Raw genomic sequence first — 24063 nt, forward strand, 5'->3', positions numbered from 1 at the left:
TGCTCTCAAGAACTTGAGCATTTCCACAATCATCAAGGTTTTATCAACAACCGCGTCAAGGGTGCTGACAACACAACATACTACCATGATGAATAGCGATGGACGATGCAGATGCGAAGGAGGATAACACTTTCTCAGATTTCACCTTAGCGAGGCCAAGCAAATAAAATCTGGATGATCGACCGAGAGACATTTAGCACTCCGCTTCTAATGTTCTCCTTGATGTGCTAGTATAACCCATTCATAGATATGGTTTGATATCTAAAACATCAAGTAAAAGGTCGGACTTCGGGAACACAAAAATCCATAGGGGCAACTAGGGAGTAAATCCTACGAAATCCCTAGGGGGGGGTGGCCAACTTCCTCAAACAAGATACTATAATAATAGGTCTACCGGATGGGTGTGTTGGCCACGACATCCACCTTACCGGTTATCGAGAGACCAATATTATAGTTCTTAGGGAAATGTTCCAACCATCATATCTGCCTGAGATTCAGCTCTGGTTGGTGTTAGGATATTCCAGGCTCATCGAGTCTTAGGAAGAAAAATGAAAGTTTGCAACACAAATCGACGAGATGACGTTGCGGGATTCTCGGGAGATGAACTACGATAGCAAGCTCCAAAACATGAGCTGGTTCTGCTACAAACATGTGAACACGTTGTCCCAGACAAGCATGACCACGAAGTAGTCTTATAATAAAACACTACCGAATTCAGGAGGGGGAACCATCATTAATGACATCGAAGTCTCCACGCGTGGAAGTCCAAAGAGTTCACCTTGGACAGACTCCTTTATCTTTGAACAACTCAATCAGTGGCTTGGTGTGCTAGGATATACATATAGCATGGAGGTTGCAAATCTCCAGACCACAGAATACTTCGCACGTATGCATGACTGACTTGGGATGATTCCAGAGGAAGCAAAACTAACTTTCTCAAATTCACGGCGGCAACTTTCACCAAATGCACGTGTATAAGAGGAAGTCACTCCTTTCATCAAACAAATACTTCATGAGCTAGCATGAAGAAAATGCTTTCAAAAGTTTCCAACACTAGCTTAATGCTCAGCAAAATTATGGAGAAGGCAAGGATGTTGTCAATGGGCTCAACAACAATTCTTCTGGGTTTCCTTTCAAAAGGAATTCCATAGTTAAGTGAACAAGTGATAGCATTGGTCAGACCTAAAAGATATAATGGTGTATGCTCGAGGGATCAACCACGAATAAGACAACATTACGAGCATCGTTGGTACTGATTTGTTTTGACGATAGCCCACACTCAAATCAAAGGATTGATAAGACAATAGGTCCAGCAACTGATCACAAGGACCAATCGATGAAGATATCATCTTTCTTCAACACACACTACACAAGAATATCCCTTTGGAACGAACTAAGTCAGACAAGCTTTTATCTTCCAACTCTCCAAGTTGTTGTCTAGCTTAACCAACTAGCTCAGGGATATCTAACACCGATTCTTGGAGAAAGGGTGGTTCACAAGAAACCAACTTGATCACGAGCTCAACATAGCGGTCAGGTGACAACCCGGTAACACCTCCAAGAAGATATTTGGAAAGTCACGAACCACTGGTATGTTACTAAGCTCGAGAACAATCTTGCCTTTTGAGGCAAGACGATATGATCAAATGAGTGAGGACTTGACAAGATCCTAACTCATCAATCGAAGGGTGCACCGAAATAAGGACTAGGTAGCACGATCAGTCTTAGAAGGATGATTCAAAAACCAACATACTAAGAATGAAATTATTATCCTTTAACTACCAAGAAATAGAGTTGCTAGCAGTATTGATTTCACACATCACAATTCATTTGTCGGTATTCCGGTTGCATCAACACGAGGGCCGAGGAATGAACAGTGATGGCAAGAAGTATCACTGTACCAAGAGTTCATGGGATGGTGTGCAATTCCTATAACAATCTCGATATAAAATATGTAATACTCCAAGGTAGAGCAGAACCAAAAGCTGGATTGGCATTTGATCTGCGGAATACAACTACTTTGACCCAATCCTAGATATGGAAGAGGTACTGGAGTTTGTTTCTCCTAGTCATTCCGGAATAGAATGGCTTGACAGACCACAAGAGTCATAGACATCGATGAACGAACGCACGCATACTCTTGACTATCAATTGATAGACGAGGGTCAGAATGCAACTAAAGAGAACAACTCAAAGGAACATATAACTTTCTGAGTTGTGGATGCATAGATTAGTATGTCGAACCAAGTTCAACATATTTCTTCCGGATAACCCATGCAGAAAGGTAGAACTGGCAGAGTCACGATTTATGAATGGAGAACTCCTCAAGAGTACTCTAATTGTGATTTTTTTTGATCCAATAAACATCTGCCATAAGTAGTTCATGGTATTTGGAAGAAGAAGATACCACGGACTTCAAGGACTATCGCAAAGGTTACTAATATCCTAAAGGCACTAGCAATTACTATCAACATGAAGTAGGTAGAGTGAATCTCGGGTTCAGAACCCAGGAGTAGAATACCTACTACTAAGTAGCATCACGGGATGCTTCCGAGAATAAAGGCCAGAATCTTCACACTAGGACACAAATCATGGCTAGACCACTAGATGATCCCCTAAGCACTTAGGGTCATAATAATAATTCCAACATATATGTCGAGGCAATAATTACCTCAACACACCGATTAGTGTGGTTAATCTGGCCCATGGGAACATCGGAAACAGAAGGAAGGGATTTGCAAATGCATCGGACTATTTAGAAACCTGGGATGACTCGGACAGCATAACGGCTATAATTGCTCAAAAAGATTTGAGACAATCACAAAAATGGTGGCATAACCACTCAGAAGCACAATATCAAGGTTCCGAGATCAACAATTAACATACGGAAGTAGTAGGAACTGAACTGAGACTTAAATCCAACAATCTTATAAGTCTACTGATTAGTAACACGTGATCCTAATAGAAAGAAGAGATAGCCTAGTTCTTAATCCCCGCAGGAAAGATAAGATGACTCAGATCAGAAGGGCATGAGGTATAAGGAGTAAAAAGAGCCTTACGTTCCATCCCACAATCAATTCCCTTATATAACTAAAGAATTTCTAAACTCAACTTCGACCAGTTTGGCTTGGTAATCCTACAGGCAGTCAAGCTCTGATACCAATGCTGTCAGGACCCCGACTCAATGCCACATCGATCTAGCATGTAACACCTCATATCACTTTGCGGCCTCACGCACGGTATTCCACGGGTGTCGCCTTACCTTAGCCCGGGACCGTTTGCGCCTTTTGGCACACGTATATGACAGTGTCGCTAGCATCCATATGATAAAGAGCCCGGGCTGACATGGCTAGTCGTAAACCCAAAGTGGCACAGACTTACAGGGACAGGCATCCATGACCCAGCATCGAACGTGTCGGTCATCAGCGAGTGAAACCAGGCTGTAGCACTGGGCTAGCAGGACTCCGGTGAACCGGGCTGTAGCGGGCTAACAGGACTCCGGTATTCATCGCGTGACATTTCCCCGAAGGGACAAACACATGAACGAAGAAGGACACATGCCGGCCAGCCTAAGTGTTCCGGAGCAGTAGCAAGCTACCATGGCTCGGTGGAAACACTAGGAGACATTTCCCCGTAAGAGAGGCTACTAAAGATAAACAACTAGATGGTCAGATCCCACACATACCAAGCATTTCAATAACATACACACAATATGCTCGATATGTGCAAATACAACATGGCATCACAACATGACTCTATGACTCAAGTAATCTATTCAATAGGCTCCGAGGAGCGAGATATTACAAACATGGGTCTCATGACCCAACATTCAGAGCATACAAATCAAGCACAAGCGGAAGCTATCATGTCTGAGTACAGACATCTATAAATGAAAAAGGCTGAGAAGCCTGACTATCTACCAAATCCTGCCAAGGCACAAGATCGTAGCTGAGGTAACAAGCTAAACGTCGAAGACCACGCGGAAATACTAGTGAGACTGAAGTCTCTCTGCAAAAACATAAAATAGGCAAACGTGAGTACAAATGTACCCAGCAAGACTTACATCAGAACTATCTACATATGCATCATTATCAACAAAGGGATGGTGGGGTTTAACTGCAGCAAGCCAGCTTTCACTCGGTGGCTATCCTGAACTACGACTGCGAGTAACTTTTTTGAGGTGGCGCACACGAGTCCACATATTCACCATATCAATACACCACTATGGATCCGCTCCCGTCTCCCTACGAGAACGCCATCCATAGCACTCACGCTTATCTTGCGTATTTTAGAGTATCCACTTTCACTTGTCTATGAACTGATATAAGCAACCCAGAAGTCCTTTTCCGCGGACACGGCTATTCGAATAGATTAGGTTAACCCTGCAGGGGTGTACTTCTTCACACACGCTCTCACCACTTACCGCCGTTTACACGACATGTACTCGGCAACCTTCAAGCGGAAGCCCAACGTGGGTGTCGGCCACGACCTACCTAATCACCTAAGTCTCTAGTCCAGGTTTATCGCCTATTCGGGTTCCATCCATGAGGAGATCCGGCCGGAGTTTCGCTCACAGCCCCAAACGATGTGAACAGGGTTCCCGAGACACCAAACGGGCGCCCGGTACACCGTGCCACGTGCCTACCGCATCACAGCCCACCCCTACGGTCAGCGCTGCCCACGGCCTCCAGCATACTACAAACACCAGAAACTACTTGCAACTCCTGGACAGAGGACAAGGATGATCAAGAAGCCGAGAGGGTCCATTGGTTTCGGGCCCAATGCGTGGTAGTAGCTGAATCATGGATCACAAACACAGAACTCAGTTCCTGAGGACGGCTGCAATGAGACAACCCACCATGCACTCCTACATGGCCTCTCACCGCTACCTTTACCAAATCGTGTTCACACACTTAGCTCACACACAGTAGGACAGGTTCACACGCCTCTGATTCATCCCCGATGAATCAGACCTGACTCAACTCTAAGCAATAGCAGGCATGACAAACAAACATGAATGAGTAGGCACATCAGGGCTCAAACAACTCCTACTCATGCTAGTGGGTTTCATCTATTTACTGTGGCAATGACAGGTCATGCAAAGGACAAAGGGGTTCAGCTACCGTAGCAAGTAACAGATGAATCGGTGTTGTCCTAATGCAGTAAAAGAGAGCAGGAGCGAGAGAGTAGGATTGTATCGGAATGAACAAGGGGGTTTTGCTTGCCTGGCACTTTTGAAGATAACATTGAGTCTTCATCAGTGTCAACGATCACATCATCGGTATCACGTCTATCGAGAGGGGACAAATACCGGCAACACAGAAGGGAACACAATCAATGCAATGCACAATATGATGCATGATCATGACATGGCAAAATGAATGTGTTTTGAGCCAATGCAACTAGCAACAGATTAAATGAAGTTGGTTTGAATACAAGATTCAAATTCAAACTCCATATGTGATTATTTAAATGTCATTCACTTCATTTGCTCTAAACAGTAGTGATAAGTTGTTCTAACATGCATGAAAATGGTACAGATGGATTCCTTGAATTTTTCTGATAATTTTTCATATATAAATTATTTAATTTGGAGTTACGGTTAATTTTCTATGAATTTTGGAAGTTTTAGGCATTTTCTGGAATTTCCTATATAAAAATAAATCCAGAAAAGAATTTACTGCGTCAGCACTACGTCAGCATGACGTAAGCGAGTCAACGGGCAGCCCAGGTCAAACTGACCAGTGGGTCCTCCGTGTCAGTGACTAACCTAACTAACTGGGTTAGTTAGCGTTTTAACTTAAACTAACCTAGATTAATTAGGCGGGCTAGTCCCGCATGTCAGTGACACAGGGGGAGGTCAAACCCCGGTCAAATGGCCCAAACAGGCCGGCGGCTCAACGCCGGCGGCAACAGGCACGGCGGAGGGCTTCGGAATCGCTCCTCCGGCCACCAAAAGCGTGGCGGAGGGCATCTACGCGTTGCCCGTGCTCGTCTGCATCGAGCAGTGCAAGCAGCAGTGGCTATGGCGGCCCGTAGAGACGGCAATGGCGACAAGTGTGGTGGCCGGATCTCGGTGGTGCACGGGCGCAGGGCTATGGCTCGCCCTCGAGGGAACCAGGTAGCTAGGCCGCATCTAGGGGGCCCAGGGAGCACGGTGGATAGCACAGCTGGGCGTGGTAAGCTCAGCGGTGAGCAGGAGGTCGGCCATGGCGGACGGCGGCCTCGGGAGCTCGTGGGGCGGTGGCTAGAGGAAGCTAGCGAGAGGGGGAGGTGAGGGGAAAAACTCAGGGGCTCACGGTGATGTCGTAGGGAGGCTCAGCGCGCTCGGGGACGGCTCAGAGGCGACGGAACGGCGATGACGATCTCCGGTGTCCCGAGGTTGAAGACGGGTCGATGGCGACGAAGCAGAGCCCTCCGGGTTGTTTCCTTCGGCGTGGGGATGGGGTGCTCGATTTCGGAGCTGCTGGGCATGGTCATGGGGCGAGGGGACGGCGGTGGTCGCGGCAGCGGCAAGCGGCAGCGACGGCTGCGCTCGGGCATAACGGGAGAGGACGAGGGAGAGAGCCAGGGGGAGAATGGGGTGTCGGAGGGGTCAGGGCAGTGCCGAGGAGTGGCTTCGAGGCGTCGCCACACTGTCCAGGCGAGGCAGGCAGCCAGGGAGCTGCGTGGCGAGCTCGGCGTGCGCGGGCGCGCTCCTCTCTGCCTGCCTGGCGAGAGGAAGCAGGTGGCTGGCACGGGCCAGCACAGCGCTGGGCCGGCCAGTGGGCTGCCAGGTGGGCTGCGCCAGGTAAGTGGCCAGGTAGTTTGCTCTTTTTTTTATTTTTTTTTTGTTCTGTTTGTTTTATTTAATTTATTTTGCCACTGTTTTGAATTAAAATAATAATTCAAACAATGCCAAAGCTCCTCTGAATATTTTATATTGCTAGATGGACTTTTCCAAAAGCTTATAAAATATTTCAGGGGGTATTTGAAATTATATTCTAATTATATGAATATAATTCAAATTCAAATAGCTAATGAATTAAATCCAAAATCCCAAAAAATAATTCCTCAAAAATGTTCAATATTTTGGTTGGGACCAGAACCCTTACCAAAAATTATCAAACATTTAAGAAGAGCCTTTTGGAGCAATGAATGAGATTTCTAGGGGTTTTGCCCCTCTTTTATTTAGGGTTTTGAGGCTTCCAATATTCCTCAATTCAAGTTTCAAAAATATAGACATGATGCACACATGAAGCTAGCCTAGAGCATTACCAGAAGTTAGGGATGTGACAGTTTCCCTTCTTGCCCTTGCCCTTCTTTGAAACCAGTGGTCTTGTTAACCATCAACACTTTGATTCTCCTTCTTGATTTCTACCTTTATGGCCTTAAGCACGACAAACAGCTCCGGGATCATCTTCCCTTGCATGTTATAGTTCATCACAAAACTCTAGTAGCTTGGTGATAGTGACTGGAGAACTTTGTCAATCACTCTCTTATCTGGAAGATTAACTCCCACTTGATTCAAGCGATTGAAGTACCCAGACATTCTAAGCACATGCTCATTGGCTGAGCTATTCTCCCCATCTTGTAGGCAAAGATCTTGTCAGAGGTCTCAAACCTCTCAACATGGGCATGAGCCTGAAATACCAATTTCAGCTCTTGGAACATCTCATATGTTCCACGGTGTTCAAAACACTTTTGGAGCCCTCACTCTAAGCCATAAAGCATGGCGCACTAAACTATCAGGTAGTCATCGGAACGTGTTTGCCAGATGTTCACAACATCCACAGACGACGCCAGAGGGGTTGGCACACCGAGCGGTGCATCAAGGAGAGAAGCCTTCTATGTAGCAGTGAGGACAATCCTCAGACTACGGCCCTAGTCCGCACAATTGCTTACAATATCTTTCAACTTAGTCTTTCTCTAGGAACACATTAAAACAAGGAGCTAAAGCGTGAGCTATTAATCCACAACATAATTTGCAAAGACAATTTAGACTATGTTCATGATAATGAGTTCAATTAATCAAATTATTTAATGAACTCCCACTCAGATAGACATCCCTCTAGTCATCAAAGTGATACATGATCCGAATCGACTAGGCCGTGTTCGATCATCACGTGAGACGGACTAGTCATCAACGGTGAACATCTCCATGTTGATCGCATCTACTATACGACTCATGTTTGACCTTTCGGTCTCTCGTGTTCCGAGGCCATGTCTGTACATGCTAGGCTCGTCAAGTCAACCTAAGTGTTTTGCATGTGTAAATCTGGCTTACACCTGTTGTATGCGAACGTTAGAATCTATCACACCTGATCATCACGTGGTGCTTCAAAACAACGAACCTTCGCAGTGGTGCACAGTTAGGGGGAACACATTTCTTGAAATTTTAGTGAGCGATCATCTTATTTATGCTACCGTTGTTCTAAACAAATAAGATGTAAACATGACAAACATCACATGCAAATCATAAAGTGACATGATATGGCTAATATCATCTTGCGCCTTTGATCTCCATCTTCGAGGCATAGCATTATCACCTTCATCACCGGCATGACACCATGATCTCCATCATCGTGTCTTCATGAAGTTGTCTCGCCAACTATTACTTCTACTACTATGGCTAACAGTTAGCAATAAAGTAAAGTAATTACATGGTGTTTTTCATTGACACGCAGGTCATACAATAAATTAAGACAACTCCTATGGATCTTGTCGGTTGTCATACTCATCGACATGCAAGTCGTGATTCCTATTACAAGAACATGATCAATCTCATTCATCACATCCTTTTGGCCATATCACATCACACAGCATACTCTGCAAAAACAAGTTAGACGTCCTCTAATTGTTGTTGCATGTTTTACGTGGTTGCTATGGGTTTCTAGCAAGAACGTTTCTTACCTACACAAAAGCCACAACGATGATATGCCAATTGCTATTTACCCTTCATAAGGACCCTCTTCATCGAATCTGATCCAACTAAAGTGGAAGAGACAGACACCCGCTAGCCACCTTATGCATCAAGTGCATGTCAGTCGGTGGAACCAGTCTCACGTAAGTGTATGTGTAAGGTCGGTCCGGGCCGCTTCATCCCACAATGTCGCCGAATCAAGATAATACTAGTAACGGTAAGCAAATTGGACAAATCATCGCCCACAACTACTTTGTGTTCTACTCGTGCATAGAATCTACGCATAGACCTAGCTCTGATACCATTGTCGGGGAACGTAGCAATAAATCAAAAAAATTCCTTACGTGTCACCAAGATCAATCTAGGAGATGCTAGCAACGAGAGAGAGGGAGTGCATCTTCATACCCTTCAAGATCGCTAAGCGGAAGTTTACAAGAACACGGTTGATGGAGTTGTACTCGCGGAGATTCAAATCGCGGAAGATCCGATCAAGCGCCAACGGATGGCGCCTCCGCGTTCAACACACGTACAGCCCGGGGATGTCTCCTCCTTCTTGATCCAGCAAGGGGAGAGGAGAGGTTGAGGGAGAACTCCGGCAGCACGACGGTGTGGTGGTGGTGGAGCTCGTGGTTCTCCGGCAGAGCTTCGCTAAGCACTATGGAGGAGGAGGAGTTGGAGGAGGGGAGGGCTGCTCCAGGGAAGGGGGTACGGCTGCCCTCTCTCTCCCTCACTATATATAGGGGAAAGGGGGGAGGAGGAGGCGTCCTAGGGTTTCCCTAGGGGAGGGGCGGCGGCCACAGGGGAAACCCTAGATGGGTTTGGGCGCCCCCACCCCTAGGAAACTTGCCCCCCAAGCCGGGAGGGGCGGCTGCCCTAGGGGAGGCGCCCCCACCTCTCCAAGTTACGTGAGAGGGGGTGGAGGGGCGCACAACCCCTTAGTGGGCTGGTGTGCCCCCTCCCCTTGGCCCATAAGGCCCCCCAACGCTTGTCGGGGCCTCCGAAACACCTTTCGGTCAGGCTGGTCGTCACCCAGTACTCCCACAACAATTCCGGACTCCAATACCCTTCGTCCAATATATCGATCTTCACCTCTGCACCATTCCGGAGTTCCTTGTCACATCCGGGATCTCATCCTGGACTCCGAACGACCTTCGGTAACCACATACTATTCCCATTACAACTCTAGCATCACTGAACCTTAAGTGTGTAGACCCTACGGGTTCGGAAACCATGCAGACATGACCGAGACACCTCTCCGGCCAATAACCAATAGTGGGATCCGGATACCCATATTGTCTCCCACATGTTCCACGATGATCTCATCGGATGAACCACGATGTTGGGGATTCAATCAATCCCGTATACAATTCCCTTTGTCCATCGGTATGTTACTTGCCTGAGATGCGATCGTCGGTATCCCCATACCTTGTTCAATCTCGTTACCGGCGAGTCTCTTTACTCATTACGTAACGCATGATCCCATGGCTAAATCCTTAGTCACATTGAGCTCATTATGATGATGCATTACCGAGTGGGCCGAGAGATACCTCTCCATCATACGGAGTGACAAATCCCAGTCTCGATTCATGCCAACCTAGCAGACACTTTTGGAAATACCTGTAGTGCACCTTTATAGCCACCCAGTTATGCCGTGACGTTTGATACACCCAAAGCACTCCTACGGCATCCGGGAGTTGCACAATCTCATGGTCTAAGGAAACAATACTTGACATTAGAGAAGCTCTAGTAAACGAACTACATGATCTTGTGCTATGCTTAGGATTGGGTCTTGTCCATCACATCGTTCTCCTAATGATGTGATCCCATTATCAACGACATCCAATGTCCATGGTTAGGAAACCACGGCCATCTATTGATCAACGAGCTAGTCAACTAGAGGCTCACTAGGGACATGTTGTGATCTATGTATTCGCATATGTATTACGGTTTCCGGTTAATACAATTATAGCATGAACAATACACAATTATCATGAACAAGGAAAAATAATAATAACCATTTTATTATTGGCTCTAGGGCATATTTCCAACAAATAGCTCAACCAGTGAGCATGTGCTCAGAATGTTTGAGTACTACAATCGCTTGAATCAAGTGGGAGTTAATCTTCCAGATAAGATAGTGATTGACAGAGTTTTCTAGTCACTATCACCAAGTTACTGGAACTTCGTGATGGACTATAATATGCAAGGGATGACGAAGACGATTCCCCTAGCTCTTTGCGATGCTGAAATCGGCAAAGGTAGAAATCAAGAAAAGCATCAAGTGTTGATGGTTGACAAGAACACTAGTTTCAAGTAAAAGGGCAAGGGAAAGAAAGGGAACTCCAAGAAGAATGACAAGCAAGTTGCCACTTCCATGAAGAATCCCAAAGCTAGACCCAAGCCTAAAACTGAGTGCTTCTACTGCAAAGGAAATGGTCACTGGAAGCGAGACTGCCCCAAATACTTGGCGGATAAGAAGGATGGCAAAATGAAAAAAAGTATATATGATATACATGTTATTGATGTGTACTTTACTAGTATTCATAGTAGCCCCTGGGTATTTGATACTGGTTCAGTTGCTATGGTTAGTCATTGAAACAGGAGTTATAAAATGAACAGAGACTAGTTGAGGGCAAGGTGACGATGTGTGTTGGAAGTGATTCCAAGGTTGATAAGATCACCATCGCACACTCCCTTTACCTTCGGGATTAGTGTTGAACCTAAAATAAATGTTATTTGGTGTTTGCGTTGAGCATAATATGATTGGATCATGTTTATTGCAATATGGTTATTCACTTAAGTCAAAGAATAATTGTTATTCTGTTTACATGAATAAAACCTTCTATGGTCATACACCCAAGGTGAATGGTTTATTGAATCTCGATTGTAGTGATGCACATATTCATAATATTGAAGCCAAAAGATGCAAGGTTAATAATGATAGTGCAACTTATTTGTGGCACTGCCGTTTAGGTCATATTGGTGTAAAGCGCATGAAGAAACTCCATGTTGGTGGGCTTTTGGAATCACTTGATTCTTGCGAACCATGCCTCATGGGCAAGATGACTAAGACTCCATTCTCCGGAACAATGGAGTGAGCCACTGACTTATTGGAAATAATACATACCAATGTATGCGGTCCGATGAGTGTTGAGGCTCACGGCGGGTATCGTTATTTTCTTACCTTCATAGATGATTTGAGCAGATATGGGTATATCTACTTAATGAAACACAAGTCTGAAACATTTGAAAAGTTCGAAGAATTTCAGAGTGAAGTTGAGAATCATCGTAACAAGAAAATAAAATTTCTACGATCTGATCGCGGAGGCGAATATTTGAGTTACGAGTTTGGCCTTCATTTGAAACAATGTGGAATAGTTTCACAACTCACACCACCTGGAACACCACAACATAATGGTGTGTCTGAACGTCGTAAATGTGCTTTATTAGATGTGGCGTGATCTATGATGTCTCTCACCGATTTACCACTATCATTTTGGGTTTATGCATTAAGGACAGCTGCAGTCACGTTAAATAGGGCACCGTCTAAAAATCCGTTGAGACGACACCGTATGAGCTGTGGTTTAGCAAGAAACCTAATTTGTCGTTTCTTAAAGTTTGGGGCTGCGATGCTTATGTGAAAAAGTTTCAGCCTGATAAGCTCAAACCCAAATCGGAGAAGTGCGTCTTCATAGGATACCCAAAAGAAACTGTTGGGTACACCTTCTATCACAGATCCGAAGGCAAGATCTTTGTTGCTAAGAGTGGATCCTTTCTAGAGAAGGAGTTTCTCTCGAAAGAAGTGAGTGGGAGGAAAGTAGAACTTGATGAGGTAATTGTACCTTCTCTCGAATTGGAAAGTAGCTCATCACTAAAATCAGTTCTAGTGATGCCTACACCAATTAGTGAGGAAGTTAATGATGATGATCATGAAACTTTAGATCAAGTTACTACCGAACCTCGTAAGTCAACCAGAGTACGATCCGCACCAGAGTGGTACGGTAATCCTGTTCTAGAAGTCATGTTCCTAGACCATGATGAACCTACGAAGTATGAGGAAGCGATGATGAGCCCAGATTCCGACATATGGCTTGAGGCCATGAAATCTGAGATAGAATCCATGTATGAGAACAAAGTGTGGACTTTGGTGGACTTGCCCGATGATCGGCAAGCCATTGAGAATAAATGGATCTTCAAGAGGAAGACGGGCGCTGATAGTAGTGTTACTATCTACAAATCTCGACTTGTTGAAAACGGTTTTTTGACAAATTCAAGATGTTGACTACGATGAGATTTTTTCACTCGTATCGATGCTTAAAGTTTGTCCGAATCATGTTAGCAGTTGCCACATTTGATGAAATCTGACAAATGGATATCAAAATTGCATTCCTTAATGGATTTATTAAAGAAGAGTTGTATATGATACAACCAGAAGGTTTTGTCAATCCTAAAGGTTCTCAAAATGTGCAAGCTCCAGTGATCCGATCCATCTATGGACTAGTGCAAGCATCTCGGAGTTGGAATATACGCTTTAATAAGTTGATCAAAGCATATAGTTTTATACAGACTTGTGGTGAAGCCTATATTTACAAGAAAGTGAGTGGGAGCACTACAACCTTTCTCATAAGTATATGTGAATGACATATTGTTGATCGGAAATGATGTAGAATTTTCTGGAAAGCATAAAGGAGTGTTTGAAAGGAGTTTTTCAAATAAAGACCTCGGTGAAGCTGCTTACATATTGGGCATCAAGATCTATAGAGATAGATCAAGACGCTTGATAAGAGTTTTGAATGAGTACATACCTTGACAAGATTTTTGAAGTAGTTCAAAATGGAACGGTCAAAGAAGGAGTTCTTGCCTGTATTGCAAGGTGTAAAGTTGAGTAAGACTCAAAACACAACCATGGCAGAAAGTAGAAAGAGAATGAAAGTCATTCCTAATGCCTCAGCCGTAGGTTCTATAAAGTATGCTATGTTGTGTACCAAATCTATTGTGTACCTTGCCATGAGTTTGGCAAGGGGGTACGATATTGATCCAGGAGTGGATCACTTGACAACGGTCAAAATTATCCTTAGAAGACTAAGGAGATATTTGTGAAGCCCCCAATTCGACCGTACACTAATCATACACGCAAACGTGTACGATCAAGATCAGGGACTCACGGGAAGATATCACAACACAACTCTACAAATAAAATAGGTCATACAAGCATCATATTACAAGTCAGGGGCCTCGAGGGCTCGAATACAAGAGCTCGATCATAGACGAGTCAACGGAAGCAACAATATCTGAGTATAGACATAAGTTGAACAAGTTTGCCTTAAGAAGGTTAGCACAAACTGGGATACAAATCGAAAGAGGCGCACGCCTCCTGCCTGGGATCCTCCTAAACTACTCCTGGTCGTCGTTAGCGGGCTGCACGTAGTAGTAGGCACCTCCAGTGTAGTAGGAGTCGTCGTTGACGGTGGCGTCTAGCTCCTGGGCTCCATTGTCTGGTCTCAACAATCGGGTATAGAAAAGAGGAAAAGGGGGAGAAAAGCAACCGTGAGTACTCATCCAAAGTATTCGCAAGCAAGGAGCTATGCTATGTATGTATGCATTGGTATCAAATGGAATAAGGGTATCATATGTGGACTGAACTGCAGAATGCCGGAATAAGAGGGGGATAGCTAGTCCTATCGAAGTCTACGCTTCTGGCCACCTCCATCTTGCAGCATGTAGGAGAGAGCAGAAGGTAAGTTCACCAAGTAGCATTGTGTAGCATAATCCTAATCGATGATCCTCCCCTAGTCGCACTGTGAGAGAGCGACCACCGGTTGTATCTGGCACTTGGAAGGGTGCGTTTTATTAAGTATCCGGTTCTAGTTGTCATAAGGTCAAGGTACAACTCCAAGTCGTCTTGTTACCGTAGATCACGGCTATTCGAATAGATTAACTTCCCTGCAGGGGTGCACCACATTTCCCAACACGCTCGATCCCCTTTGTCCGGACACACTTGTCTAGGTCATGTTCGGCCTTGGAAGATCAACATGTCGCAGCGCTACCTAGGCACAACAGAGAGGTCAGCACGCCGGTCTAAATCCTATGGCGCAGGGGTCTGGGCCCATCGCCCATTGCACACCTGCATGTTGCGTACGCGGCCGGCGAGCAGACCTAGCCTCCCTTATACAAGAGCAGGCGTTCCTTTCCAACCCGACGCGTGCCGCCCAGTCGCTGACGTCACGAAGGCTTTGGCTAATACCACGACGTCGAGTGCCCATAATTGTTCCCGCGTAGTTGGTTAATGCATATAGGCTAGTAGCCAGACTCAGATCAAATACCCAAATCTCGTTAAGCGCGTTATTTTGAAGTAACCGTGAATGCCGACTAGAGCCAGGCCCACCTCACTCCTAGGCGGTCTCCGCCTGCCCTGTTGCTCCGCCTCAAAGTAACAGTCGGGGGCTGTCGGGAACCTAGGCCCACCACTACCTGGGTGGAACCACCTGCCCCTTCAGCCCCCAACATTGGAATCACTTGCGGGTACTCAACAAGCCGACCCGACTTTAGTCACAACATGTATAGTATGTATGTGTAGTATATACCCGTGATCAACACCCAACGTGATCACAGCTCGATACTATAGCATGGCAGACTGACAAGAATGTAGGGTCACTGATGATAATCTAGCATCCTATACTAAGCATTTAGGATTGCAGGTAAGGTATCAACAATTGTAGCAACAATGACAGGCTATGCATCAGAATAAGATTAACAGAAAGCAGTAACATGCTACACTACTCTAATGCAAGAAGTAGAGAGAGTAGGCGATATCTGGTGATCAAGGGGGGGCTTGCCTGGTTGCTCCGGCAAGTAGGGGTCGTCAACAACATAGTCGATCGGGGCACCTGCAGCGGCGTCAGTCCCGTAGTCTATCGGAGAGAAGAGGGGGAAGAAACAATGAATACAATGCAAACAGATGCATAACGATGCATGACATGACAATGAGCGGTGCTAGGTGTGCCCTAATGTAGTAGGAGGTGATACCGGCAAAGGGGGAAACATTCAGGAAAATATCCCTGCTGTTTCACGTTTCGGACAAATAAATCGGAGGGGGAAAGTTGTGTGTTCGCTATGCTAGGGATGTGTGGCGGACGAACAGGCTGTGTATTTGGATTCGTCTCATCGTTCTAAGCAACTTTCATGTACAAAGTTTTTCCATCCGAGCTACGGTTTATTTTATATTGATTTTAAAAGACTTAATTCATTTTTAGGATTTATTTAATTATTTTAAATCAGCATTATCCAGAACAGTGCCTGGTGACATCAGCATGACGTAAAGGTGACGTCAGCGGTCAACGGTCCGCTGACCAGAGTCAAACCTGACCGGTGGGTCCAGTGGGACCCACCTGTCATAGACTGAGACTAACTTAATCAGGTGTAATTAGTTTAGTTAATTTGATTAGGTTAATTACTGACTGGATTAAACTAATTATGATTAATTAACTTAATTAATTCTTTAATTAATTAATTATTTTAATTATTATTTATTTATTTATTTCATTCTTAAAAAACGTTTTGGGGGCCGGGCCATAGAGAGTTTGGGCTAACGGGTGCCGGGCGCTGCGGGCGTGGGCGCCCGTTTGCGTGCACACCCAGAGGGGCGCCGGCAGGCACAGTGCCGGCCGGGGTAGGGCGAGGCCGGGCCGGGGGACCAAAGGCAGCGGGCGGCGCATGCACGCGGTGCGAGGGCGGGCGAGCGGCGCGGGACGACATGCAGTGAGTGGCGGAGCAGAGGTCATGGGTGGGGGCGAGGCCACGACAAATGCGGCGACGGCGAAGGTAACAGGGGAGGCGCCGGCAATCGGTAGTGGTGCAGCGGGCAACGGCGATGGGCAGCAGCGCGACGGGCAGTGCAGCAACATCAGCTGCTCGGCAGGCGGCAGCGGGATGGAGCGAGGCAGCGCAGGGGTGCTGTAGAGGTGCGGTCGGTCGCGGGAGCAGGCCAAGGCAGCAAGGCGTGCGGCCGGCAGCGCATGCGTGTGGGCGTGTGGCCAGCAAAGTGGAGGGCCGCGCGGGATAGCTTGTAGGTGGGCGCGGCAGCGCAGGGGGAAGAGGTCGACACAGGGAGCAGGGCCGGTCGGCGAGCGGTGCAGCAGCCACAAGGTTTGGGTGGGGGCGCGAGCACGTGTCGGCACAGCTGCGGGCGCGCGTAGTGCGCGGCGAGCAGGCGCGGTGCATGGCCGGGGCACGGGTGGCCGTGGGCGCGGTGAACAACACCGGGGCAAAGAGGAAATACAGGAGGACGACAGCTCACCCCTGTTGCAAGGGTTCAGGGCAGCGAGGCATGAGGACGACGTCGGGGAGGCGGTCGGGGAGGCGTGGCTTGATGGCATCCGGTGAGGAGGAGGATGGGGACGAGCAATGGAGACGGTGAGGCGGCGCCGACGACGTTGGGCGGCAGGGCGGTTCCGGCGGGGAGGTTCCGGGCAGCGGTGGTCGATGACAGGTTAGGGGACACCGGCAAGGGGCACTGGGGTGAGGCGCCCGATCCGATCTGGATCGGGGGTGGGTGAGAGAGAGATCAGGGGTGGGGGGTTGTGCGGTCGTGGGCTAGGGTTTCGGTGGGTGTTGGGGGGTTAAGCAGGGGGCAGCGGGCCAGGCGGTTGGCCAGCTAGCTGGGCCGGTTGGCCCAGCGGGGTTTTTCCCCTTTTTGGTTTTTGTTTATTTCCTTTTTTCATTTATTTATTCCTTTTTTAGTTTATGATATTTTAGTTTCTTTAAAATACCAAGTTAGTACCTAAATTTGTATCACCAAAATAGGCCACTGCCTAACCTAGTTTGGACCCAAAATAAATTAGTTTATTATTTTTATACTTTCAAAAGCAATTAAATTATTATTTTAGCCACTGTTTTTTAATTAGTTTAGGGCTTTTAAACACTTCGTAAAAGGGTGGCTCCACCACCAAAACTAGTTATGGATGATTTGCCACATGATGAACATTTTAGTTTTAATATTTGAAAACTTTTATTGTTTGCTTGTTTTTTTGAATTTGAATTTGAATCGGTTTCGAACTAACGCGAGATTAGCAACAGTAATCGAGGTGACGTGGCATCATTAGCAGAGGGTTGTTGTAGCTTAATTATCCGGGCGTCACAAATCTCCTCTACTACAAGAAATCTCGTCTCGAGATTTAAGAGCTGGAGTAAGGGGGAGTTCTGGTTACGAAATTCTAACGGATCTTCTCGGTCTTGGTTGCTCTTCTCGAAGAGGTTGGTCCATAGCGTTGATGTCTTCAATTCAATGCATACGGGCATCATGATGAAGTCGTCATTCTTCCTTCGGGGTCTCCATCGTACTTACGAAAATGATAAGGGGGAAAACACATGAAGTACGAAGCTCAATACATGTTAGCTACCTAGGGCCTATCTTAGTGAACGAGGTATAGAGTCAGCTCTCGAGTTGAAATTCAAGAAAGTCATCGAGAGTAAATTAAGAAGGTGAAATAAGGAGTTTCAAGTAGATAGGCAACCGTTTGTTGCCTGAAACGGAATGTGAAAGCGGTTCAGAGAAATGGGAATAAGTATGGTGTCTGATATTAGAATTGATGATCTCTCGGAAGATGGCTCGTGAATTACATACGAAGCCAAGCGTGAGGAATAACTTTGGAAACAGGGGTGTACAGGAGAGTCAGGTTTCGATCATGTGGAACTGTGGGTTATGGGCCCACCATGTGGGTTAAAAGTAGGAAGGCGATGACGTCTTACATGATCATGTAAGCAAGGCATGTCATAGGATAGCCTATCAGTTATGTCTACAACAACATCGATACCAAGGGCGAGGGACGAAAAGAACCATTTTCCTGCTCGTTGAACGAGGCGGGCCAATAGGCAAAGTTCTCGTCCATCGGTGGTTACCGAAAGGTCATCAACAAAAGGAACAGGGTCTTACTGACAGAATTGTACACCGAGGTGTTTACATAAGCAAGGGAATATTGTTGCTTAGATCATATAGATCACAAGAAAGGTTAAACCAAAAATGGAAAGGAAAATATGATTATCAGATCAAACAGAACAATGGAAAGGAAAATGTGTTTAAACACATATTTCAAGGGTATATCCTTCCCAAGGATATACAGAGCATGATATCCATGACAGGATATAATGTAGAAAACTCTTTAGGTAAGGGAAGAGAAATTTCGTGACATTACCCATACAACGGTGTTTGGATAATTGAGCAGGAAACATTTAGCATTGGGCTTCAAATGTTCTTGCTGAAAATCGGAGTACCGCACAGACATGCTTCGAGGTAGCATTGACATGGCCATCAAGTAAGGGTCAGAATTTGGATGCACAAAGGATCCATCAGGAACAACTTATAGAATAAGTCTTACGATTTCCTCATGGAGGAATCACTAACCTTTCTAAGAAGGGAACTATAACATTAGGTCCTACGGCCAGGTGTGCTAGGCATGACATCATCTTACCAGGTCATATAAAAGACCAGTGTTATAACTCTTGGGAATATGTTCCAACCATCATATCTGACCGAGATTCAGATCTGATTGGTGTCGGGATACCTCAGGCTCAGGATGCCTGAGAAGAAAAGGAGCAACAGAATTTGATGATATGACATTATAAGTTTCTCGAGAAATGAACTATGGAAGCGAGTGCTGAAATAATAGTTCATCATTTAACCAAGGAGGGGATGAGGAAGTAGCTGGTAAACTCAGCGTCAAATCGATCGAGATTTCCAAAAGATGGATTTCCACAATTAGGTGAACAAGGAGATAACATTTGTAAGATCAAATGATATAATGATGTATGCTCAAGGAGAACATCCACGAGCAAACATTGGTTGAAAGGTGCACCCGAAATAAGGGCTAAGGTCGCATGATAAATGTTAGTGTGGTGATTTGATAATCAACACACAAAGAATGAAACTATTGTTCATTGACTTACAAGCAATAGGGTTGCTAGGAGTACAAAATCCAAGCAGCATCGTTCACTTGTTGGTATCCCAGTTAGAATCAACACAGGGACCAAGAAGGAATGGTGATGGTGAGGAGTATCACTATACCTCGAATTCTCAAGAGGTGGAGAAACTCTCACAACATCCTTGACATAAAATATGGTAATACGTCAAGGTAGAACATAATACAAACTAGATAGCAAGGAAAACAAGATACAACACAAAACATGAACAAGTTTGTGTTGGGGGGAAAGGCAAGAATATTGCTAATGATAACACAAATCATCGAGGGGCAAGGATGGTATTTCTCATCATGAGGTCGATTGATATCCTGGAAGAACTCAGAATGTTGATGACGATCACGACACATCTGTCGAGAGATTTCATGAAGATGTAATCGATCAGCGATGGCATCAAGTCAAAGAAATGATGAAGCGCAAGGTTATTGGAACCATGGTTACGACACAAACTCGAAATCAATCTTGCTATTCAAGGCAAAATGATATGACAAGGAAGACCGACGCAGGCTTAACCCATCGTCGAAAATTGTGCTCCGAGAAGGACCAGGTAGCACAGTAAAAATTTAGCACGATAATGATACAGCCGATCAGGCTAGGAATGACTTGAAGGATTATTAAACTTGTAAGCAACAAAAATTACTTAGAGTTATTGAATCGAAGTGTGGAATCGACTCACTTATCGGTGTTCTTGAGTAACTAATAACTCAGAACCCGGGGGAAAATCTGGAATCGGCAAGAATAATAGTTGATGAAAAACTCATAAGAAGTTATGTAGTTTCGTGATATTTTCGAGACAACAGAGGTAAAACTCAAAGGTAGACCAGGATAGTAACCGAACTAGATCATTGACTTGCGATATCTGATACTTTAACCTTGTCAAAAATAGATGAGGCACTCGGATGGTTTTCTTTCAGAAATATATTAAATAAAGTTAGCATGATCGAAACCATTGCTATCAGGGATCCAAAATAACAACACCGGAAGAGTTATTCAAATGATTAAATATTTAGCAAGAAGCTTCCATGATAAGTTCCACATCGTATCTGTGGGCATGAACACAAAGGTTCAAGGTCGACTCCCATTTCTGCAATGCATAACCTTTCATTCACTTCTCGTTTTCCAAAAAATTGTAGTGTTGAAATTTTATTTGGCGAAACAACGGAAGAGTATGACTCGCGAAAAACTTTCGAGTTCATATGGTTTGGGGGAAGGCATAGGTTCAACCCATTGGGGCATCTTAGGAGCAATATACCACAAATTTCAAGAATAAATAACACAAGCTCGATAGTAGAGCATGGTTGACAAAAGCAGAGGATACAATGTACCAAAGGCATTATGTATCCGAGTAAAGGCTCACAAGCTCATTGAATAAGAAGGACGTTGTCGGATAAATTTCCGACAAAGGGTCTGGTGGTCCACAAGGGATCTGATGTGAGCATCGATACTCAACCAGAGGAAGAAAGAATGCAAGGAGATCAGATTATAGAATCAACTGACTAACTCAAAGCTCAAATGCAAAGGAATTATGAATTCCAAGATAAGGGTTCAGAAGCATAGCTCTGATTACGAAAGGATAAGTAGAATAGCCTTAGGGGTACAATCGATGGCAATTTGATTGGTCGAGATCCAGCTCATGTTTAAAATGACGTTTGAGTCAGAAGGGTAATTTATAAGGGTCAACTAATGATTGCGTGCATTCACAGATAATAATTCATTAGGCTCAAAATGGCAAGGACAAGGGATGTCAACGAAGACTACTAGACATATGGAATTAACCATAATGCAAGCAGGCAAGAATTTCAAGAGCAATAGTCTGCTGAGGCGAAAGACCGAATAACATTCAAAGAATTTTGTGAAGCACATGATCAACTGGGGATGAACGAATCCTCGATAAGTGTGAGGAATTATCCGTAGGGGTATTTCTATGGCAAAGAGCTGCAAAGCGGTGGGCACAAAGGATTCTCAAATTATCAAAGAAATTTTTAGTGTATCAAGTAATTTCAGGGGCAACTGGGAACAAAGGTAAGAACAACAAGTGTAAGCAGTTATCCATAAGGATTTATCGGTGGTTGGGAATAGCAAAAGTGATGGGCACAAGGTCTCGAGAGAATAACAGAGAGTATCTTCGGAATCTTCTGGTGAAGCAGACGATCATCGGTAATAAGGTGCTCTCCAGGTGAAAGTGATCACGAGATCCTAATGTTAGATTTAGCAAAATTAATTTAACCCGAATAGAAGAGAGATCAGAGTCCCAGAGTATAGACGAGGAATAAAAGATCCTAATACCACCCAATGGCGACGTGGGCCCATGGGCCGCACAGCCAAGTTAGTAAAACAAATTTTTCATTGACTAGACTCAACTTCGGCCAAGGAGTGTGGAAGGCGGATTCCTACAGGCAGTCGGCTCTGATACCAACTTGTGACGCCCCCGATTCGATCATACACTAATCATACACGCAAACGTGTACGATCAAGATCAGGGACTCACGAGAAGATATCACAACACAACTATACAAATAAAATAAGTCATACAAGCATCATATTACAAGCCAGGGGCCTCGAGGGCTCGAATACAAGAGCTTGATCATAGACGAGTCAGCGGAAGCAACAATATCTGAGTACAGACATAAGTTAAACAAGTTTGCCTTAAGAAGGCTAGCACAAATTGGGATACAAATCGAAAGAGGCGCAGGCCTCCTGCCTGGGATCCTCCTAAACTACTCCTGGTTGTCATCAGCGGGCTGCACGTAGTAGTAGGCACCTCCAGTGTAGTAGGATTCATCGTCGACGGTGGCGTCTAGCTCCTGGGCTCCATCGTCTGGTCGCAACAATCTGCTATAGAAAAGAGGAAAAGGGGGAGCAAAGAAACCGTGAGTACTCATCCAAAGTACTCGCAAGCAAGGAGCTACACTATGTATGTATGCATTGGTATCAAATGGAATAAGGGTATCATATGTGGACTGAACTACAGAATGCCGGAATAAGAGGGGGATAGCTAGTCCTATCAAAGTCTACGCTTCTGGCCACCTCCATCTTGCAGCATGTAGGAGAGAGTAGAAGGTAAGTTCACCAACTAGCATCGTGTAGCGTAATCCTAACCGATGATCCTCCCCTCGTCGCCTTGTGAGAGAGCGACCACTGGTTGTATCTGGCACTTGGAAGGGTGCGTTTTATTAAGTATCCGGTTCTAGTTGTCATAAGGTCAAGGTACAACTCCAAGTCGTCATGTTACCGAAGATCACGGCTATTCGAATAGATTAACTTCCCTGCAGGGGTGCACCACATTTCCCAACACGCTCGATCCCCTTTGTCCGGACACACTTGTCTGGGTCATGCCCGGCCTCGGAAGATCAACACGTCACAGCCCTACCTAGGCACAACAGAGAGGTCAGCACGCCGGTCTAAATCCTATGGCGCAGGGGTCTGGGCCCATCGCCCATTGCACACCTGCATGTTGCGTACGCGGCCGGCGAGCAGACCTAGCCTCCCTTATACAAGAGCAAGCGTTCTAGTCCAACCCGGCGCACGCCGCTCAGTCGCTGACGTCATGAAGGCTTCGGCTGATACCACGATGTCGAGTGCCCATAACTGTTCCCGCGTAGTTGGTTAGTGCGTATAGGCCAGTAGCCAGACTCAAATCAAATACCTAGATCTCGTTAAGCGTGTTATTTTGAAGTAACCATGAACGCCGACCAGGGCCAGGCCCACCTCTCTCCTAGGCGGTCTCCGCCTGCCCTGTCGCTCCGCCTCAAAGTAACAGTCGGGGGCCGTCAGGAACCTAGGCCCACCACTACCTGGGTGGAACCACCTGCCCCTTCATCCCCCAACATTGGAATCACTTGCGCGTACTCAACAAGCCGACCCGACTTTAGTCACAACATGTATAGTATGTATGTGTAGTATATACCCGTGATCAACACCCGATGTGATCATGGCCCGATAGTATAGCATGGAAGACTGACAAGAATATAGGGCCACTGATGATAATCTAGCATCCTATACTAAGCATTTAGGATTGCAGGTAAGGTATCAATAGTTGTAGCAACAATGATAGACTATGCATCAGAATAGGATTAACGGAAAGCAGTAACATGCTACACTACTCTAATGCAAGCAGTAGAGAGAGTAGGTGATGTCTGGTGATCAGGGGGCTTGCCTGGTTGCTCTGGCAAGTAGGGGTCGTCAACAGC

The sequence above is a fragment of the Triticum aestivum genome, chromosome 2A (assembly GCF_018294505.1).
Source record: "Triticum aestivum cultivar Chinese Spring chromosome 2A, IWGSC CS RefSeq v2.1, whole genome shotgun sequence".
NCBI classification, from domain to species: domain Eukaryota; kingdom Viridiplantae; phylum Streptophyta; class Magnoliopsida; order Poales; family Poaceae; genus Triticum; species Triticum aestivum.